Consider the following 20027-nt stretch of genomic DNA (forward strand, 5'->3'; position numbering starts at 1 on the left):
CCACCAATGTGGTCATTCTATTAAGCCCAACCGGAGGCTAGAGCTCATAGGAAGACGTCACAATCAAAGGGCTTGAACATTTTTACAGCACGCCCACTTTGTAGTGAACGCTGACTGGAACAGCCCCTAAACTGCCACTTGGTATGGAAGCGAGTAGTGGCAGGGAGATTAAAACATCATTTTCTCCCTGTAGCCAACACTTTTCCAGTAAGCCGGCTAACCAGGCTTTAAACTCTATTTACCTCTATATTGAGCTTTCATCAAGAGATAACGGTGACAAGTTAATTTTAAAGAAATGCATATAACATTTGTAGAACTTCACTCTGAATCTTAATATTGTGTAATGTACTATTAGGCTATGTGCCCACGGGGACAGTGTCCTACGGATATATCCGCAGGACATTCCGCAGGTGCTCCCAGGAAACCGCACCACAACTTTTGTCTGTTTCCATGCTGTGGAATGTCCTCCGGATATCCTGTGGGCATTCTGCATTGAGGATACAGTACCATGGCTTCGGCACTGCATCCTCAATGCGGAACAAGTGCTGCAGTGATCGGGTGTTCATACTTACCTCCATCATGCAGCACCTCGCTTTCCGGCAGCCGGGTCACTCTCTCAGCGTCTGCAGGAGAAGGTGGGCGGGCCTGAACTAGCTCCGTCTGTCACATGACCTGAGCTCGTGCAGGCTCCGCCCACCTCTTCCTTCCTGTACCTGGATTCACCGCGCTCCTGTACACCGGACGGAGAAAGTGACTCTGGTGAGGCAGGTAAGTATATGGGACCCTGCGGAGAAATCCGCAACAATAACTGACATGCTGCAGATTTTTCCGCACGAAAATCCGCACGATTTCCGCTGCGGAAAAATCCGCAGCGTGGGCACAGCATTTCCCAAATGCCATAGAAATGGCTGGGGAGTAGCTGTGCTGCAGATTTCTGGAAAATCCACGGCTTTTCCACGAGAAATCCTCGGCAAAATCCGCGCATTTTCCGCAGCGTGGGCATATAGCCTTAAAGTAGTACGAGTCTGTTTTTACACTCTTAGCGTTCCTCGCATCACCGCACCATATGCATTTTTATAGAGAAAAGCACTTGCCAAGCACTTTCTCTTCTGCTTCTCCCATTGTTCATTTGGGCTTATCAAAGAGAAAGAGGTTGGCATGTGATTGTCTCTATGCAAAATGCAGGTGGAGCAGTAATGTGATGAGCGCAGAGTATATAAACAGCCGCCTCATAACACAGAATCTGAAAATATTTTTGAAGGTGAAAATAAAAGGTATTTTCTTTTTTATAGATGGTGTTCAAATGGGCCTCACTAGGTACCTTTTTTATATTTAGTGAGCTGGGTTATTGTACTGTATCATCTATGCAGTAAGCTTGGTTATGTTCCCATATCCATATAGTAAGCTCAGTTATATTACTATATCTAAACAGTAAGCTTGGTTCTGGTACCATATCTATGCAGTAAGCTTGTCTCTCTTACCGTATCTATGAAGTATTCTGAAAAATGATACCATATGTATGCAGTAAGCTTGGTTCTGTTCCCATATCTATGTAGAAGGTTTGGTTCTGTTGCTGTATCTAGGGAGTAGACTTATTAAGAGTGATTCTGTTCCCATATTGATATAGTAAACTCAGTTCTGTTCCTGTATCTTTGTATTAAGCTTGTTTTTGTTCCCGTATCTATGTAGTAAACTTGGTTCTGCTCCCTTATCTATGTAGTAAGCTCCTATTAGTTTATGTATCTTTGTAGTATTTTTGGCTCTGTTCTCATGACGATGAAGTCAGTTAGCTTAGTTCCTATATCTATGCAGTCAGGTTGCTTCTGTTACAGTAGCTAAGTAAGCAGTAAGCTCAGTTCTGCTCCCGTATCTATTCAGCAAACTCCGTTGTATCTATTTACCAGCTTGTTTTTAAAGCCTGTTATCTTTGATGTTTTTATACATCGGCCAGAGATGAGCAGGCTAAAGATGTGCTGAAGCAACTAGAAGGCCACAGCCTTGTGATATCACCCCAGGATGAAATGTGCCAGCCATCCCCTGGTCCTCCATATAGTATAATGCAATCCATAGTTCTTCACATAGTATAAGGCGCTCCATTGTCCACCACATAGTGTAATGCACAACCAGTAGTCCTCCATATAGTATAATGAACCCCCTGCAGACATGCTAACATGCTTAGAGGGTGGACTAGTCAGGGGAAATAACGCTCTTGCGACTAGTCCCTGCGCTCATTAGCATATCATAAAGGATCTTTACAAATAGTTTTTCTAAACATCTTTTTATGTATGCGTTAGGAAGGGTTAGAGATATGCACCCAGCACTGCACATGGTTCTAGGTGGATATTGGACCTGACAGGTTCCCTTTAACAGTGAAACTGGACCATGCAAGCAAAATGAATAATAATTATTGTCTGTGACAAAATGACATTTTCATACCTTATAGCTATTGGTCCCATCTTGTCTAAAAGTGAAACTCTGACCATATCAACACCTTATATACACAGTACACACCGGCAATGGAAGAGATTTGTATTATAGAGAAGTAACATAATCTATCATTTCTGCAGGAACGAAGACTTCCTGTACAGGAACAGCAGGAAAGTTCAACCAGCCAGATGCTTTATAAGTGATGAACTAGATGATATTTCGAGTCTGCATTAAAGATGAGAAAACTGACAGCATGTCTTATTCACATTTCTTTAGTTGGCTTTAAATAGAATGTGACTTGTAACATACGGTAGGCCAATATTACATGACCATAATATGTAAGCATTGTAGCAGTCATATTTCTAAAACACACAGACCAATACTGATGCCAGTGGACCAAACTTAAACTATCATAGTGTTCTACAGAAATTTAGATGGATTGCCCACCTTCAACCAACTTTAGCCCGTAGGCTTAATGATGTGTAAAAATAAAACAACGGAACTTACCTTACCCTCCATGAGTCTAGTGCTGTGTCAGACTCAGCCCAGTGTCGACATTGCTGCAGCCAGATACATGGGAAGAGACACTGAGCCCAGGGATTGTCTTCAGTGCTGTTGAAGTGATGTCATCACTGCAACTGATCAACAAGACGGTGAGAGCGCCTGAGACAATGCTGGATCCGGGGGGGTGGGGGGGATGTGGGATTTAAATTCAATTTGTTTTTATGCACATAATTGAGTGTTACTGCTTTTTTAATTCTTCCAATGTGCGTGATACATCTGAAGGTGGGGAGAGTGAAGCAGTTTGCTTGCTGCAGAACCAGTTCTCTAGTGGTGGGTACATACCATATTTAAAAAAAGGTTTAAATTATTGCTTTAATGTATTATTTATTATTCTGTATGTATTGCTAAGTTTACACCCAAAATAAAGTAAACACCAACTAAAAGAATTATACTTTCCAGACCCCAAACAATTAGAGTTGGCAAGTGAATGGGCTCTCGAATACAAATCTTGGTCGCGGTCAGGTCCCCCTGTATTCTACATCGATTGGCTTCCCCTCTTGACATACGTGGAGTGATACTAGTACCCGATCTGTTTGTGAGAGCTGCATTGCAATGCAGCTGGAACGACGAGGGACTAGACAGTGATGCACATCTCTGTGTGAGAGCCCATCCACATCAGCACCTGCTAACAGTAATTGTTTGGGATATGATGAGTGCGTTTATTTTTTTGTGTGTGTGCTTTCTTTTGGGGGTGTCTGCTTTCTTTTGTGGGTGGCTGCTCTCTTTGATGAAGAATCCTGCTTTATTTTTTTTTAGCTGCATGCACACTTACTATAGGACCACAAACCGTGTTAGGGAAGGGATCCCTAACTGCAGATTGTCTTCCCCCCCCCCCTTTGTTTCTGTATTTACTCCCTTAGGTTGTTTTAAATAAATAAATTAATTAATTAAATGACTTATGACACGCAGGAAGAAAGGGCATGGGCCATGAAGGGTCTTGGAATAGTGTAATGGGGTTTATCCTGGAGGTTTTGTATACCGCCCTTTTGTGGCTCCTCATTGCGCCCTTCCCCTTCCACCCTGTAGGGTTTTTATAGGATGGTTCCTTCATGAGCCTTATATGCTGCAATCTGTGTGGTGCTCTCTCTTTTTACAGCACCTACTGACCGAACCTCCCGCCATCCCTCCTCTTTTAAATGTTTATATAATTTGGTTGACATGGTTTTTCTTTTCTTTAGAGTGCAAGTCACAGCTGGCGGTATTGAGCAAAAAGATGGAGAGTGTGGTTCTGGGGACGGACTTGTCCTCCTGGAGATGGGAGTGCATACCGTTCTGGACTCCGGTGTTTGCTGTTTTAAATAAAGTTAAATTGGTTAAGCTTTCATGGAGATGAAAAGCAAAATAAAGCTGTGGCCGTCTAACAAAGAATTATGGTCTCATGTCGTTTTTTGCAGGATCACCTAAGGAAAGCGAGCAATTTGGTAAAAGGTGTTTGGTATATCTGCAGTCTTAAAGACCCGCAACTAGGGCTTATTTTTGGAGAAGGCCTTTTAATTTACGCAAACTCAAAAAAGCCCCCAAAATCCTACTATATCTTATTTTCAAGGTAGATCTTATTTTCATGGAAACAGGGTAGTACATAACCCTTTTAAGGGCTACAGTTAGTTGAACCACAGGGGTACTGATTGTGCCATTGTGGTACAGAAATAAAATGTGGCTAAAATATGACCATATGTAACCGGCCATAGGTGTGTGAATTAATATTGCCTCACTGTATTCAAAACCACATATTTTTTGCAAAATCGAATAAAAAAATGTGATATTATTCCTCTGTAAACACAGACTCGAAAAGCAGGTCAATAGCAGTAGGATCCCTCCTTTGTGCCTGTAGTATGTACATGCAGGGTGCAGGAGCAGGGTTATTCCAGGCATCATCATCTCACATTTCAATGCTCTCATCTGTGCCAGTAATGATACATGTGCCAGAGTTTATGCGACTGAGTGAGCCGGGAAATTTCGCCAATATACTAGCGGCTAAAAATGTTGCTGTACCAGTGCAATACCAAATCACAGCACTAACAGTATATAGACTATAACAATAAAGTATAGTGGTTTGCATAGCTGCAGAGAACTGCAATAGATTCATATTTGGGCTTATTATCAGTCTGAACTCTGCTGTAATTTAGCAGGAAACACTTGTACAGTTTTGTTTTATAACGGATTGGACTGACCCTTTATTAGCAATGGTGTGGGGCCAAGCTTCTAATATTCATGTTGGCTAAAATTACACTCCCCTCAAAAAAACAAAAAAAAACAAAAACAAATGTGCAACTAATCAATGGTGCAATTCAAATCCCCGGCGACCATTACTGAAGCATATCATGATCCTCTCCCTTTGGAAACAGGCCTGCAGGTCAGTATTTCAACATGATAAAGACCCCAAACACACCTCCAAAATAACTACTGCCTTGCTATAGAAACTGAAGGTAAAGGTGCTGGACTGGCCAAGCAAGTTTCCAGACCTAAACCTTATTGAGCATCTGTGGGGCATCCTGAAACGGAAGGTGGAGGAGCACAAGGTCTCTAACCCACCAGATCCGTGATGCAGTCATGGAGGATAGGAGAGGATTCAGTTGCTCCTGTGAAGCTCTAGTGACCTCCATGCCCCAAGAGAGTTAAGTCAGTGCTTGAAAATAATGGTGCCCACACAAAATATTGCCAACTTGGGCCCAATTTGGAAGTCTTCACTTAGGGGTGAACTCACTTTTGTTGCCAGCGGTTTAGATATTAACCCGTACCCCAGAACATGGTTTCACCTTCATGACCATGTTATTGTTTGCAATTCTGACCAGTGTCACTTTGACAGGCTATAACTTTGGAACGCTTCAATGGATCCCGGTGATTCTGCGATTCTTTTTTCATGACATATTGTACTTCATGTTAATGGTAAACTTAAGACAATAATTTTTTCATTTATTTGTGAAAATTCTGGAAATGTTTTTAAAATTTTGAAAATTTAGCAATTTTCAAACTTTGAATTTTTATGCTCTTAAATCTAATAGTTATGTCACACAAAATAGTTAATAAATAATATTTCCCACATGCGCTTTACATCAGCATAATTTTTTAAACATAAGATTTTTGTTAGGATGTTAGAAGGGTTCAAAGTTTAGCAGCAATTTCTCATATTTCTAACAAAATTTACAAAACTATTTTGTTAGGGTCCACATCACCTTTGAAGTGACTTTGAGAAGCCAAGGTGACAGAAAATACCCAAAAGTGACACCATTCTAAAAACTGCTCAAAGTACTCAAAACCACATCCAAGAAGTTCATTAAGCCTTCACATGCATCACAGGAACTAAAGCAATGTGGAAGTAAACATGGAAATTGTTACTCTTTCCCACAAAAATGTTACTTTAGCCCCAAATTTTGGATTTTCACAAAATAATAACAAAAATGCACCATAAAATTTGTTATGCATTTTTTCTTGAGTACGCCAATACCTCACATATGGTGGAAATCTACTGTTCAGGAGCACAGCAGGGTTCAGAAGGGAAGGAGCAACATTTGAATTTTTGAAAGCAAAATTAGCTGGAACCATGTCGCGTTTGTAAAGCCCCTAATGTGCCTAAACAGTGGAGATCCCCCACAAATGACCCCAATTTGGAACAATATCCCTCAAGGAATTTATCTAGATGTTTGATGAGCACCTTGAACCCCCAGATGCTTCACAGAATTTTGCAATGTTGAGCCGTGAAAATGAAAAAAAACATTTTTACCACAGAAATGTTGCTTTAACTGCAAATCTTTAGTTTTTACAATGGCAATAGGAGAAAATGCACCATACAATTTGTTGTGCAATTTCTCTCGAGTATGCCAGTACCCCATATGTGGTTTAAAACTACTTTTGAGGGACAGTGCAAAGTGAAGAAGGGAAGGAGCTAGTGATGAGCGAGCATGCTTGTAACTACTCGGTACTCGCACGAGTATCGCTGTACTCGGGCTGCTCGGCGGGGACCGAGTAATCTCGCGATACTCGTGCTGTACTCGTGGTCTTCATTTCTGCATGTTGGCGCTCTTTTGAGAGCCAGCCCTCATGCAGGGATTGGCTGGCAGACCACTGCAATGCCACAGCCCTGTTAGTTGTGGAATTGCAGTGATTGGCCGGCCTGCACAGCGTGACCGAGCCTTTATATCGGCCGGCGCGCTGTGCTCTGCTCACAGCTATCCAGACTGTCAGTGCAGGGAGAGTGTCGCTGATTCAGGGAAAGCTTTGCGGCCCTTTATAGCTTTTTCAGTTGCAGGGCTGCAAACAGTGTGACCAAAAGTCCTTCTCAGGACTATTCTAGTTGTATACAGGCAGGCAGGGTATAGCCAGGTCGGAGTACAGTAGCAGAGTCCTTCTCAGGACTATTGTTGCTATATACAGGCAGGGTATAGCCAGGTCTGAATACAGGCTAGTGACCAAAAGAGTCCTTGTCAGGACTATTGTACCAGTATACAGGCAGGCAGGCAGGCAGGGTAGTGGTGACCGTATACCAGCCTTCATCATATCTGGGGCTGGTGTACACAGTGTAAAACAGTCCAGATAGTGTCTGACTTGTCTGTAATTGTCGCTCCCCAAAAAAACCTGTTAGGTTCTTATTGCGTCCGTGCTTGGTTTTTAAAACCGCACGTGTGTGCCTGTTGGTGGCAGCGTACAGGTGCACTTGTGTGCAATTTCCACAAACTTTGATATAACGCACAAGTAGTGAATATACACGTCAGCAGTGCACAGCATTGCAAAATGCGCAAGGGCATTGGCAAGGAACAAGGAAGTGGACGTGATGGTGGTGCAGGCAGAGGCCGAGATCGTGGGCAAGCTCTAATTTCGCCACAACAAAGGGCCACATCTAGTCGCTCGCACGTCCTGTCCCAAATTCTTGGGGACCGCAGCAGTACACCGCTCTTGAACCAAGACCAGTGTCAACAGGTTGTTAGTTGGATAGCAGATAATGCTTCCAGTCAGATTGGCACCACCACAAACACTCTGTCTTCCACACGGTCAAGTGTCAGTAGCCGTGATACTGCACCGCACATTTCTGAACCTGATCCTCCTTCCTACCACCAGGCTGAGTACACGTCCTCCTCGGACATTAATGATCCCACACTTGGACACTCGGAAGAGCTGTTCACGTTTCCATTCACACATTCTGGCCTCTCGCCAGCTCATATTGAAGTGGGTCATGAGGAGATCGTCTGTACAGATGGCCAAATATTTGAGCAGCCACGTTCTCACGAAGTTGGCAACGTGTCTCAACAAGTGGTGGACGATGATGAGACACAATTGTCAGCAAGTCAGGAGGAGGAGCAGGGTGCGGAAGAGGAAGACGACGTGGTGGATGATCCAGTAACTGACCCAACCTGGCAGGAGGATATGCAGAGCGAGGACAGCAGTGCACAGGGGGAGGGAGGCGTAGCATCACAACAGGCAGTAAGAAGCAGGGTGGTGGCCCCAGGCAGAAGTCAGGCAACCGTTCCCCAGAACAACACGACGACACAAGGTGCCTGTACAAATGTTAGGTCTTCCCGAGTCTGGCAGTTTTTTAAGTTGGATCCAGATGATTCAAAAAAGGCCATTTGCAACACCTGCCGTGCCAGCATCAGCAGGGGTACCAAAACTAGCAGCCTGACCACCACCAGCATGATCAGGCACATGTCAGCCAAGCACCCGACTTTGTGGGAAGTACAACAGAGTCGAGGAGCAGTGCTTGCTGATGTCACTGCTACGTCTTCGCTGGTTGTGCATGCGAGCCAATCCCCTGTCCATGCTGCCTGCGAACAAGCCTCCTCCACTCCTGCACCTGCAGTTGCCTACGCAGAAAGAACACCATCATCAAGCACGTCCTTGTCCCAGCGCAGCGTTCAGTTATCCATTCAGCAAACCTTTGAACGCAGGCGCAAATACACTGCCAACACCCCACATGCCACAGTTCTAAATGCTAACATTTCGCGACTGCTTGCGCTGGAAATGTTGCCTTTTAGGCTGGTGGAGACAGAAGCATTCCGTGACCTGATGGCGGCAGCTGTCCCACGTTACTCGGTCCCCAGCCGCCACTATTTCTCCCGGTGTGCCGTCCCCGCGTTGCATAACCACGTGTCACAAAACATCACACGTGCCCTGAACAACGCTGTTTCACCCAAGGTCCACCTAACCACAGACACGTGGACAAGTGCTTGTGGGCAAGGCCGCTACATCTCGTTGACGGCACACTGGGTTAATATTGTGGAAGCTGGGACCCAGTCTGAGCGAGGGACGGAACACGTCCTTCCCACACCAAGGTTTGCAGGCCCTACCTCAGTCAGTGTTTCACCCACACTCTACAGCTCCGGAATGTCATGCTCTTCAGCCTCCTCCTCCTCCTGCGCATCCTCATCCACTGTACCCTCCACACCAGTCCCAAGCTGGAAGCACTGCAGCACTGCCTCGGCGAAGCGGCAACAGGCTGTGCTGAAGCTAATCTGCATAGGTGACAAACCCCACAATGCAGAAGAGCTGTGGACAGCTCTGAAACAGCAGGCAGATCACTGGCTCACACCTCTGAACCTAAAGCCAGGAAAGGTCGTGTGTGACAATGGCCGGAACCTGGTGGCGGCTTTGAGGCGAGGCCAGCTGACACATGTTCCATGCGTGGCCCATGTGCTCAACCTCGTGGTTCAGCGGTTTCTAAAGTCATACCCAGAGCTGTCTGATCTGCTGGTAAAAGTTCGCCGCCTGTCTGCACATTTTCGAAAGTCACCTACTGCTTCAGCCGGCCTTGCCGGCTTTCAGCGCCGTTTGCATCTTCCGGCTCACAGACTGGTGTGTGATGTCCCCACGCGTTGGAATTCAACTCTGCACATGTTGGTCAGGATATGTGAGCAGAAGAGGGCAGTTGTTGAGTACCTGCATCACCTAAGCCGTCGGGAAATGGGTCAAACTCCACACATAACACCTGAGGAGTGGAGATGGATGTCAGACCTATGTACCATCCTCCAAAACTTTGAGGACTCCACCAAGATGGTGAGTGGTGATGACGCCATTATTAGCGTCACCATACCGCTACTCTGCCTTCTAAAACGGTCTCTGCTGAAAAACAAACATGATGCATTGCAGGCGGAGCGCGATGAGTTGCAGCAAGAAACAGTAGTGGGTGTGGGTGATAACACACAGCCCAGCCTCGTCTCATCACAACGTGCAGTGGAGGACTATGACGAGGAGGAGGATGAAGACATGGAGCAACTCTCCGGCCAAATTGAGGATATGACATGCACACCAGTCATATCCTCGGTTCAGCGTGGCTGGCCAGAGGACAGGGTAGATGAGGAGGAGGAGGAGGGGGAGGAGGAGGAGGAGGACAGCATGTTCAGTCATCTTGTTGGTCAGGCTACTGAAGTCCTGGCTGTTAAGAGTCTGGCGCACATGGCTGACTTTATGGTAAGCTGCCTGTCTCGTGACCCTCGCGTTAAGAACATCTTGGCCGACAATCATTACTGGTTGGTAACACTGTTAGACCCACGCTACAAGGAGAACTTTTTGTCTCTTATTCCCGTGGAGGAGAGGTCAACCAAAATGCAGCAGTTCCGGAAGGCCATAGTCACGGAAGTAGGCAAAGCATTCCCCTCACAAAACGCTAGCGGCATAGGTCAGGAATCAGTGGACAACCGAGGCGTACAGCCGAGAGAGGCACAAGTCCAATCCGCCAGAGGTAGGGGAACAGTCTTTAAGATGTGGGACAGTTTTCTCAGCCCCTCACGTACCACAGCCCCTGAGGTGCGGGGTAGTGCCACAAGAAATCCTAAGTTTGCCCAGATGCTGAAGGAGTACCTTGCAGATCGAACAACTGTACTCCGACATTCCTCTGTGCCTTACAATTATTGGGTATCCAAGCTGGACACGTGGCATGAATTGGCTCTCTACGCCTTGGAAGTCCTGGCCTGCCCTGCTGCTAGCGTTTTGTCAGAGCGTGTTTTTAGTGCCGCAGGTGGAATCATTACAGATAAACGCACCCGCCTGTCAACTGAAAATGCTGACAGGCTGACTCTGATCAAGATGAACAAGGGTTGGATTGGGCCAGACTTCACCACACCACCAGCAAATGAGAGCGGAATTTAAAGTTTGCCATGTACCTCCACTCACCCATGGGTACACACTTCTGGACTTTGGATAATAGCTGGACTGCTCCTCCTTCTCCTCATGCGCCACCATGATGATGACCGTTACAAATTGTAATACTTAGGCCTTTGTTTCAGGTATACCCCCAGTGGTAAATTTTTTCGCCCATTCTTTGCAGAATGGACATTACAACGACAGGAGACCCGCTCCTTTGCAATGGGAACAATGTTTTGAGACCCTCATGCACGTCTCTACCCAGGGACAACGTGGAGCCTCCCAATTTTTGGCTGCCCTGCCTAAGGGCTATACTATAATACACCCACTTCCTGACACTGGACACTTAATGCTTTGAGGCCCTCATGCACGTCTCTACCCAGGGACAACGTGGAGCCTCCCAATTTTTGGCTGCCCTGCCTAAGGGCTATACTATAATACACCCACTTCCTGACAATGGACACTTAATGTTTTGAGGCCCTCATGCACGTCTCTACCCAGGGACAACGTGGAGCCTCCCAATTTTTGGCTGCCCTGCCTAAGGGCTATACTATAATACACCCATTTCCTGACAATGGACACTTAATGTTTTGAGGCCCTCATGCACGTCTCTACCCAGGGACAACGTGGAGCCTCCCAATTTTTGGCTGCCCTGCCTAAGGGCTATACTATAATACACCCACTTCCTGACAATGGACACTTAATGTTTTGAGGCCCTCATGCACGTCTCTACCCAGGGACAACGTGGAGCCTCCCAATTTTTGGCTGCCCTGCCTAAGGGCTATACTATAATACACCCACTTCCTGACAATGGACACTTAATGTTTTGAGGCCCTCATGCACGTCTCTACCCAGGGACAACGTGGAGCCTCCCAATTTTTGGCTGCCCTGCCTAAGGGCTATACTATAATACACCCACTTCCTGACAATGGACACTTAATGTTTTGAGGCCCTCATGCACGTCTCTACCCAGGGACAACGTGGAGCCTCCCAATTTTTGGCTGCCCTGCCTAAGGGCTATACTATAATACACCCACTTCCTGACAATGGACACTTAATGTTTTGAGGCCCTCATGCACGTCTCTACCCAGGGACAACGTGGAGCCTCCCAATTTTTGGCTGCCCTGCCTAAGGGCTATACTATAATACACCCACTTCCTGACAATGGACACTTAATGTTTTGAGGCCCTCATGCACGTCTCTACCCAGGGACAACGTGGAGCCTCCCAATTTTTGGCTGCCCTGCCTAAGGGCTATACTATAATACACCCACTTCCTGACAATGGACACTTAATGTTTTGAGGCCCTCATGCACGTCTCTACCCAGGGACAACGTGGAGCCTCCCAATTTTTGGCTGCCCTGCCTAAGGGCTATACTATAATACACCCACTTCCTGACAATGGACACTTAATGTTTTGAGGCCCTCATGCACGTCTCTACCCAGGGACAACGTGGAGCCTCCCAATTTTTGGCTGCCCTGCCTAAGGGCTATACTATAATACACCCACTTCCTGACAATGGACACTTAATGTTTTGAGGCCCTCATGCACGTCTCTACCCAGGGACAACGTGGAGCCTCCCAATTTTTGGCTGCCCTGCCTAAGGGCTATACTATAATACACCCACTTCCTGACAATGGACACTTAATGTTTTGAGGCCCTCATGCACGTCTCTACCCAGGGACAACGTGGAGCCTCCCAATTTTTGGCTGCCCTGCCTAAGGGCTATACTATAATACACCCACTTCCTGACAATGGACACTTAATGTTTTGAGGCCCTCATGCACGTCTCTACCCAGGGACAACGTGGAGCCTCCCAATTTTTGGCTGCCCTGCCTAAGGGCTATACTATAATACACCCACTTCCTGACAATGGACACTTAATGTTTTGAGGCCCTCATGCACGTCTCTACCCAGGGACAACGTGGAGCCTCCCAATTTTTGGCTGCCCTGCCTAAGGGCTATACTATAATACACCCACTTCCTTACAATGGGCACTTCAGGTTTACAGGCCATCATGCACGTCTCTATCCAGGGACAACGTGGAGCCTCCCAATTTTTGGCTGCCCTGGCAAAGGGCTATACTAAAATAGACCCACTTCCTTACAATGGGCACTTCAGGTTTACAGGCCATCATGCACGTCTCTATCCAGGGACAATGTGGAGCCTCCCAATTTTTGGCTGCCCTGCCTAAGGGCTATACTAAAATAGACCCACTTCCTTACAATCGGCACTTCAGGTTTACAGGCCATCATGCACGTCTCTATCCAGGGACAACGTGGAGCCTCCCAATTTTTGGCTGCCCTGGCAAAGGGCTATACTAAAATAGACCCACTTCCTTACAATGGGCACTTCAGGTTTACAGGCCATCATGCACGTCTCTATCCAGGGACAATGTGGAGCCTCCCAATTTTTGGCTGCCCTGCCTAAGGGCTATACTAAAATAGACCCACTTCCTTACAATGGGCACTTCAGGTTTAGAGGCCATCATGCACGTCTCTATCCAGGGACAATGTGGAGCCTCCCAATTTTTGGCTGCCCTGCCTAAGGGCTATACTACAATAGACCCACTTCCTTACAATGGGCACTTCAGGTTTACAGGCCATCATGCACGTCTCTATCCAGGGACAACGTGGAGCCTCCCAATTTTTGGCTGCCCTGGCAAAGGGCTATACTAAAATAGACCCACTTCCTTACAATGGGCACTTCAGGTTTACAGGCCATCATGCACGTCTCTATCCAGGGACAATGTGGAGCCTCCCAATTTTTGGCTGCCCTGCCTAAGGGCTATACTAGCAAAAACTGTGGAAAGAAAGCGCACATAGGGTTTTAACCGATAGATATAGGTGCAGGGAATAGGACAGGTACTCACCTGCTTCAGTTGTGACAGGCACAACTCCTTGTCAGCATGGAATAAATGAATACAAAAGTGGTCAGCTGCAGCCCCGATATTGCAACAGGATGGGGGATGATCAAAAAGAAATCGGGTTAAATGCTGCGCTAAAAACCACAATCCAAAGATATATCGTGAATTCCTTTTCTTTATTTTCACAGGTCAACGCGTTTCAAAGGCATCTCCACCTTCTTCATCAGGACAAAAGTCAGAAAGAAAGGAACAGCATCTCAGGACAAAAGTCAGAAAGAAAGGAACAGCAACTGCAGCTGTTTCTTTCTGACTTTTGTCCTGATGAAGAAGGTGGAGATGCCTTTGAAACGCGTTGACCTGTGAAAATAAAGAAAAGGTGGTTTTTAGCGCAGCATTTAACCCGATTTCTTTTTGATCATCCCCCATCCTAAGGGCTATACTAAAATAGACCCACTTCCTTACAATGGGCACTTCAGGTTTACAGGCCCTCATGCACGTCTGTATGCAGGGGCATTGGTGAACCTCACAATTTTGGACTGCCCTGGCAAAGGAAAATACTACAAAGACTCACTTCCTCAAAATGGGCACATTAGACTCAAGAGGCCTTCATGTACGTCTCTTCTCAGGGACATCGGAGTGCCACACAATGTTTTCACGTAAAATCTTTCATGTATTAATCTCAAAAAGTAACATACACCAGCTCTATCTCACTATTGCGTATGTGCCCTTAACATTTCTGCCATGAAAAATCATTTTGGGGTCATTTTGGAAGGTTTTCTGGCGAGTCCGTAAAAATGGCGTGAAACGCGGACAAAATTGTTCACAGCTGTGACTTTTGAGTGATAAATGCTTCAAGGGGTCTTCCCCATGCTGTTGCCATGTCATTTGAGCACTCTTCTGAGACTTTTGTGACATTTTTAGGGTTTCTCCATGCTGCCGGGGGGTCATTTCACAAAAATACTCGGGTCTCCCATAGGATAACATTGGGCTCGTTGCTCGGCCCGAGTACACGAGTATCTTGGGAGGCTCGGCCCGAGCTTCGAGCACCCGAGCTTTTTAGTACTCGCTCATCACTAGAAGGAGCGCCATATTTGAGTTCAGCTTTTAGTTAGAATGGTTTGCGGGTGCCATGTCACATTGGCAGAGCCCTTGAGGTGCCTAAACAGCTAAGCGCCCCCACACATGAGCCCATTTTGGAAACTAAACCCCTCAAGGAAGTTATCTAGCTGCTTGGTGAGCACCTCGAACCCCCAGGTGATACACAAAAAGTTCGATGGTTGAGCAGTAAAAATGAAAAAATACATTTTTAACCACAAAAATGTTTTAACCACAAATTTTTCATTTTCACTAGGGTTACAGGACATATTGGACCATACAATTTGTTGTGCAAAGTCTCTTGAGTACGTCAATACCCCATATATGTCAAAAAATATTTTTGAGGCACAGTGCAAAGTGAAGAAGGGAAGGAGCATCATATTTGACATCAGATTTACAGTGCCTACAAGTAGTATTCAACCCCCTGCAGATTTAGCAGGTTTACACATTCGGAATTAACTTGGCATTGTGACATTTGGACTGTAGATCAGCCTGGAAGTGTGAAATGCACTGCAGCAAAAAAGAATGTTATTTCTTTTTTATTTTATTTTTTTTTTTAAATTGTGAAAAGTTTATTCAGAGAGTCATTTATTATTCAACCCCTCAAACCACAAGAATTCTTTTTGGTTCCCCTAAAGTATTTAGAAGTATTTCAGGCACAAAGAACAATGAGCTTCACATGTTTGGATTAATTATCTCTTTTTCCAGCCTTTTCTGACTAATTAAGACCCTCCCCAAACTTGTGAACAGCACTCATACCTGGTCAACATGGGAAAGACAAAGGAGCATTCCAAGGCCATCAGAGACAAGATCGTGGAGGGTCACAAGGCTGGCAAGGGGTACAAAACCCTTTCCAAGGAGTTGGGCCTACCTGTCTTCACTGTTGGGAGCATCATCCGGAAGTGGAAGGCTTATGGAACTACTGTTAGCCTTCCACGGCCTGGACAGCCTTTGAAAGTTTCCACCCGTGCTGAGGCCAGGCTTGTCCGAAGAGTCAAGGCTAACCCAAGGACAACAAGGAAGGAGCTCCGGGAAGATCTCATGGCAGTGGGGACATTGGTTTCAGTCAATACCATAAGTAACGTACTCCACCGCAATGGTCTCCGTTCCAGACGAGCCCGTAAGGTACCTTTACTTTCAAAGCGTCATGTCAAGGCTCGTCTACAGTTTGCTCATGATCACTTGGAGGACTCTGAGACAGACTGGTTCAAGGTTCTCTGGTCTGATGAGACTAAAATCGAGATCTTTGGTGCCAACCACACACGTGACGTTTGGAGACTGGATGGCACTGCATACGACCCCAAGAATACCATCCCTACAGTCAAGCATGATGGTGGCAGCATCATGCTGTGGGGCTGTTTCTCAGCCAAGGGGCCTGGCCATCTGGTCCACATCCATGGGAAGATGGATAGCACGGCCTACCTGGAGATTTTGGCCAAGAACCTCCGCTCCTCCATCAAGGATCTTAAGATGGGTCGTCATTTCATCTTCCAACAAGACAACGACCCAAAGCACACAGCCAAGAAAACCAAGGCCTGGTTCAAGAGGGAAAAAATCAAGGTGTTGCAGTGGCCTAGTCAGTCTCCTGACCTTAACCCAATTGAAAACTTGTGGAAAGAGCTCAAGATTAAAGTCCACATGAGACACCCAAAGAACCTAGATAACTTGGAGAAGATCTGCATGGAGGAGTGGGCGAAGATAACTCCAGAGACCTGTGCCGGCCTGATCAGGTCTTATAAAAGACGATTATTAGCTGTAATTGCAAACAAGGGTTATTCCACAAAATATTAAACCTAGGGGTTGAATAATAATTGACCCACACTTTTATGTTGAAAATTTATTAAAATTTAACTGAGCAACATAACTTGTTGGTTTGTAAGATTTATGCATCTGTTAATAAATCCTGCTCTTGTTTGAAGTTTGCAGGCTCTAACTTATTTGCATCTTATCAAACCTGCTAAATCTGCAGGGGGTTGAATGCTACTTGTAGGCACTGTAGGTGGAATGGTTTGCTGGTGCCATGTCACATTGGCAAAACCCCTGAGGTGCCTAAGCAATGGAGCTCTCCCACAAGTGACCCCATTTTACAAATTTTATCCCTCAATGAATTCATCTAGGGGTGCAGTGAGTATATTGACAATACGGGTGCATCACAAAGTGTTACACTATTGGGTGGTGAAGAAAAAAAATTACTTTTTTAACACTAAAATGTTGTTTTAACCCTAGATTTCCAATTTTCACATGGTTAATAGGTAAATTAAAAAAAGGTCCCAAAATGTACAACTTCTCCTGAACGTGCAATACCCCACACGTGACTGTTCAGTACTGTTTGGCCGCACCACAGAGGAAGGAGGGCTTGGAAGGGAAGGAGCGCTATTTTATTTTTGAAGCACAGATTTTCCTAGAATAGTTAGCAGACTCCATTTGCAGAGTTCCTAAGTGGCAGAACAGAAGAGATCCCCTTAAGGGACCAAATTTGGAAATTATACCCTTGTGGGAATTAATTTATGAGTGTAATGACAATTTAGACTCTGGAAAACACCAATGGTGTCAAACGCAGTTAATGTTGCCGAATTATAACTTGCAAATAAGCCCTTGTCATGCCCAGTACATTGTGTGCAGCTCGTGCTTCTGGAGACCTGCACTCCATAAGTTAAGCAGGCTCTCCTTACTTCAACGATGCCAAACATATGGATGTTAACTGTGGTCTAGGCACATTGTGGGGCTCAGAAGGAAGTGGGCATTTGGATTTTGGAGAGCAGATTCTGCTGGGTTTCTTTTTTGAGGTGTTATTATAGTGTTATTCCAGAGCCTTTGTGCTACCAGTAATTTGAAAGTCCCCTATATTTTCATTAACAGATGACGGCCCTGAGTGGGGACTTGTGTTTTTGTGGGTTTAGTTGAATGCTATTTGGTGGTGATTTGGGTAAAGAACATTTTGAATCAGGTCACACTTATCCCATGCCCTATGCTTAGCACTTACATCAGTTTTCCATCTACATATCCGAAATATGTGATTCAGATGAAACCCCTGACAGATCCATTCATTAGTGAGGTAGCAGAGTTACTTCGGACTCTGTTCAGCCTCTTTTCTGCAACATTCGTCGTTTCAAAGGTGAACAAAATTGTTGATGACTGCACTTTTGTGCAAGTGTCGCGGGCGGAGGGGACGCGCTCGCCACGCTCGGGTCTGGGGCTTTTACTGCTGCTGCTCGGTGGCTCGAGCGGTGGACCGGACCCGGGGACTCGAGCCGCGCTCCTCACCCGTGAGTGAAAAGGGGTAGTTTGTTTAGGGAGATTGTTCGTGATGCCACCCACGGGACGTGGTGATGATGGCACCACCGCTGCTGATAACGGGGATCCCGGGAGAGATGGTAGGGTGCAGATGAGATGTTGTCCGTGGGTAGGGGGGTTGGTGATCCCGGAGCCCAGTGGTAGTAACGGGGAGGCCGGATGGCTGGGGTGCAGGGTGCAAGGGCGCAAGGGCAGCGCGGTGCCGGATGGCTCTGGTATACTCACTCAGATAGACAATGACAGAGTCTCTGGTAAACCAAACGGCTGGATGGACGGGTCCCGCAGCCGGCTGCAGTGTTGTTGTTGTGCTCTCCCCGGACGGCTGATGGTGGCTGTCTTTTCCTGCACCTTTTAGTAAGTTCTTCACTCCTGTGGTTGCCCACCAGCAGTCTGCTCCCCGGCGTATAGGTGCCGTAGGAGCCCGTGTTGCCCGCAGGCGTTGGCCCTTGGATCTCTAGCCTGTGGCGGTGGCTGTATATCCTCTCTGGGTGGACGATTGCCTTCAATCGGGACTTGGTAGTTGGGGAACCCTTGGGGTTCCTGTCAAATTCGGATTTGACTATTGACGGCGGCTCCAAGTCTGGTCTGGGTCCGATGGCCCTGCCTGTGTGCTTAGCTTCACTCCTCTCCCCGGTCCGGTACCGGCGGGCCGACGCCCGACCCCGGTCCTTACGGCTCTGCGGAGTTCCACTAACTCCTGTAGACGGCCACCACCGTCTGCCAACCTTGCTGTTAGTGTCCGGGCTCCAACCCAGACACCCAAGTGTTCACTCCTCTCACTTCCTTCTCCAAAACTAAACTGTCACTTTTCCCGCCTCCAGGCCTGTGAACTCCTCGGTGGGTGGGGCCAACCGCCTGGCTCCGCCCCACCTGGTGTGGACATCAGACCCTGGAGGGAGGCAACAAGGGTTTTGTGTTTGGCTGGTGTATCTGCCTAGGGTGGGGGTGTGTGTGTTGGTATGTTTGTGACTACCTGGCTAGTCCAGAGCATCACACAAGCCTAAAGACACATAAAAAGATAGATGTAGCGCCCCTGAGGCCCTGAGGGCACTACAGGGAACTGCATCCTCTTGGGGATGCAGGACCTACCCCCTGGGACCTAGAGTACCAGTGCCTTTTCCACCAATACACAATCTAAATCCTAGTTCTCCTCTCCACACTGGGCATAAAGGGTTAATCATGTAAGGGGATGGTTGCCATGGGAATGAGTCCCTGGGTATGTATAATCAGCCTGGTGGGAGGGGTCAGCAGTGAGGAGAGAGTCGAGTAGCACACAGGAGAGGTGTGCGGACGTGCCTGAGCTGGGTCCGTGTAACGGTGACCCCGGGGACACAGGATAGAAGTCGCCAGGACGGCTACCGGAGATACCGCTGGGACCGGAACACACACAGGGCACAGGGCCCTAGGTCAAGAGCAAGTTTTAGACTGTTTGGCAGATACCTGCCCAGTGAGGACACCTTCACGGACTTCACCGAACCAAATAATCCGGGGGCATCAGCAGTAAACTAGGATTGGGGTTCGGTCACTAACCTCCCCGCAGGGTCCGCACTGCCCGCCGTACGGACTAGGAGACTGTACCCCACAAGGGACAGTCGGGGTCCCCAAACGCTCCACGCTATGGGGACTCAATCTACAGAGAGTGCTGTGGACAGAGCAACCTGGGTCACTACATTGGCACTGGTCCTCCGGGGACCTGAACCAGCAACCCCTG

This window comes from Anomaloglossus baeobatrachus, chromosome 7 (genome assembly GCF_048569485.1).
Source record: "Anomaloglossus baeobatrachus isolate aAnoBae1 chromosome 7, aAnoBae1.hap1, whole genome shotgun sequence".
Lineage (NCBI taxonomy): Eukaryota > Metazoa > Chordata > Amphibia > Anura > Aromobatidae > Anomaloglossus > Anomaloglossus baeobatrachus.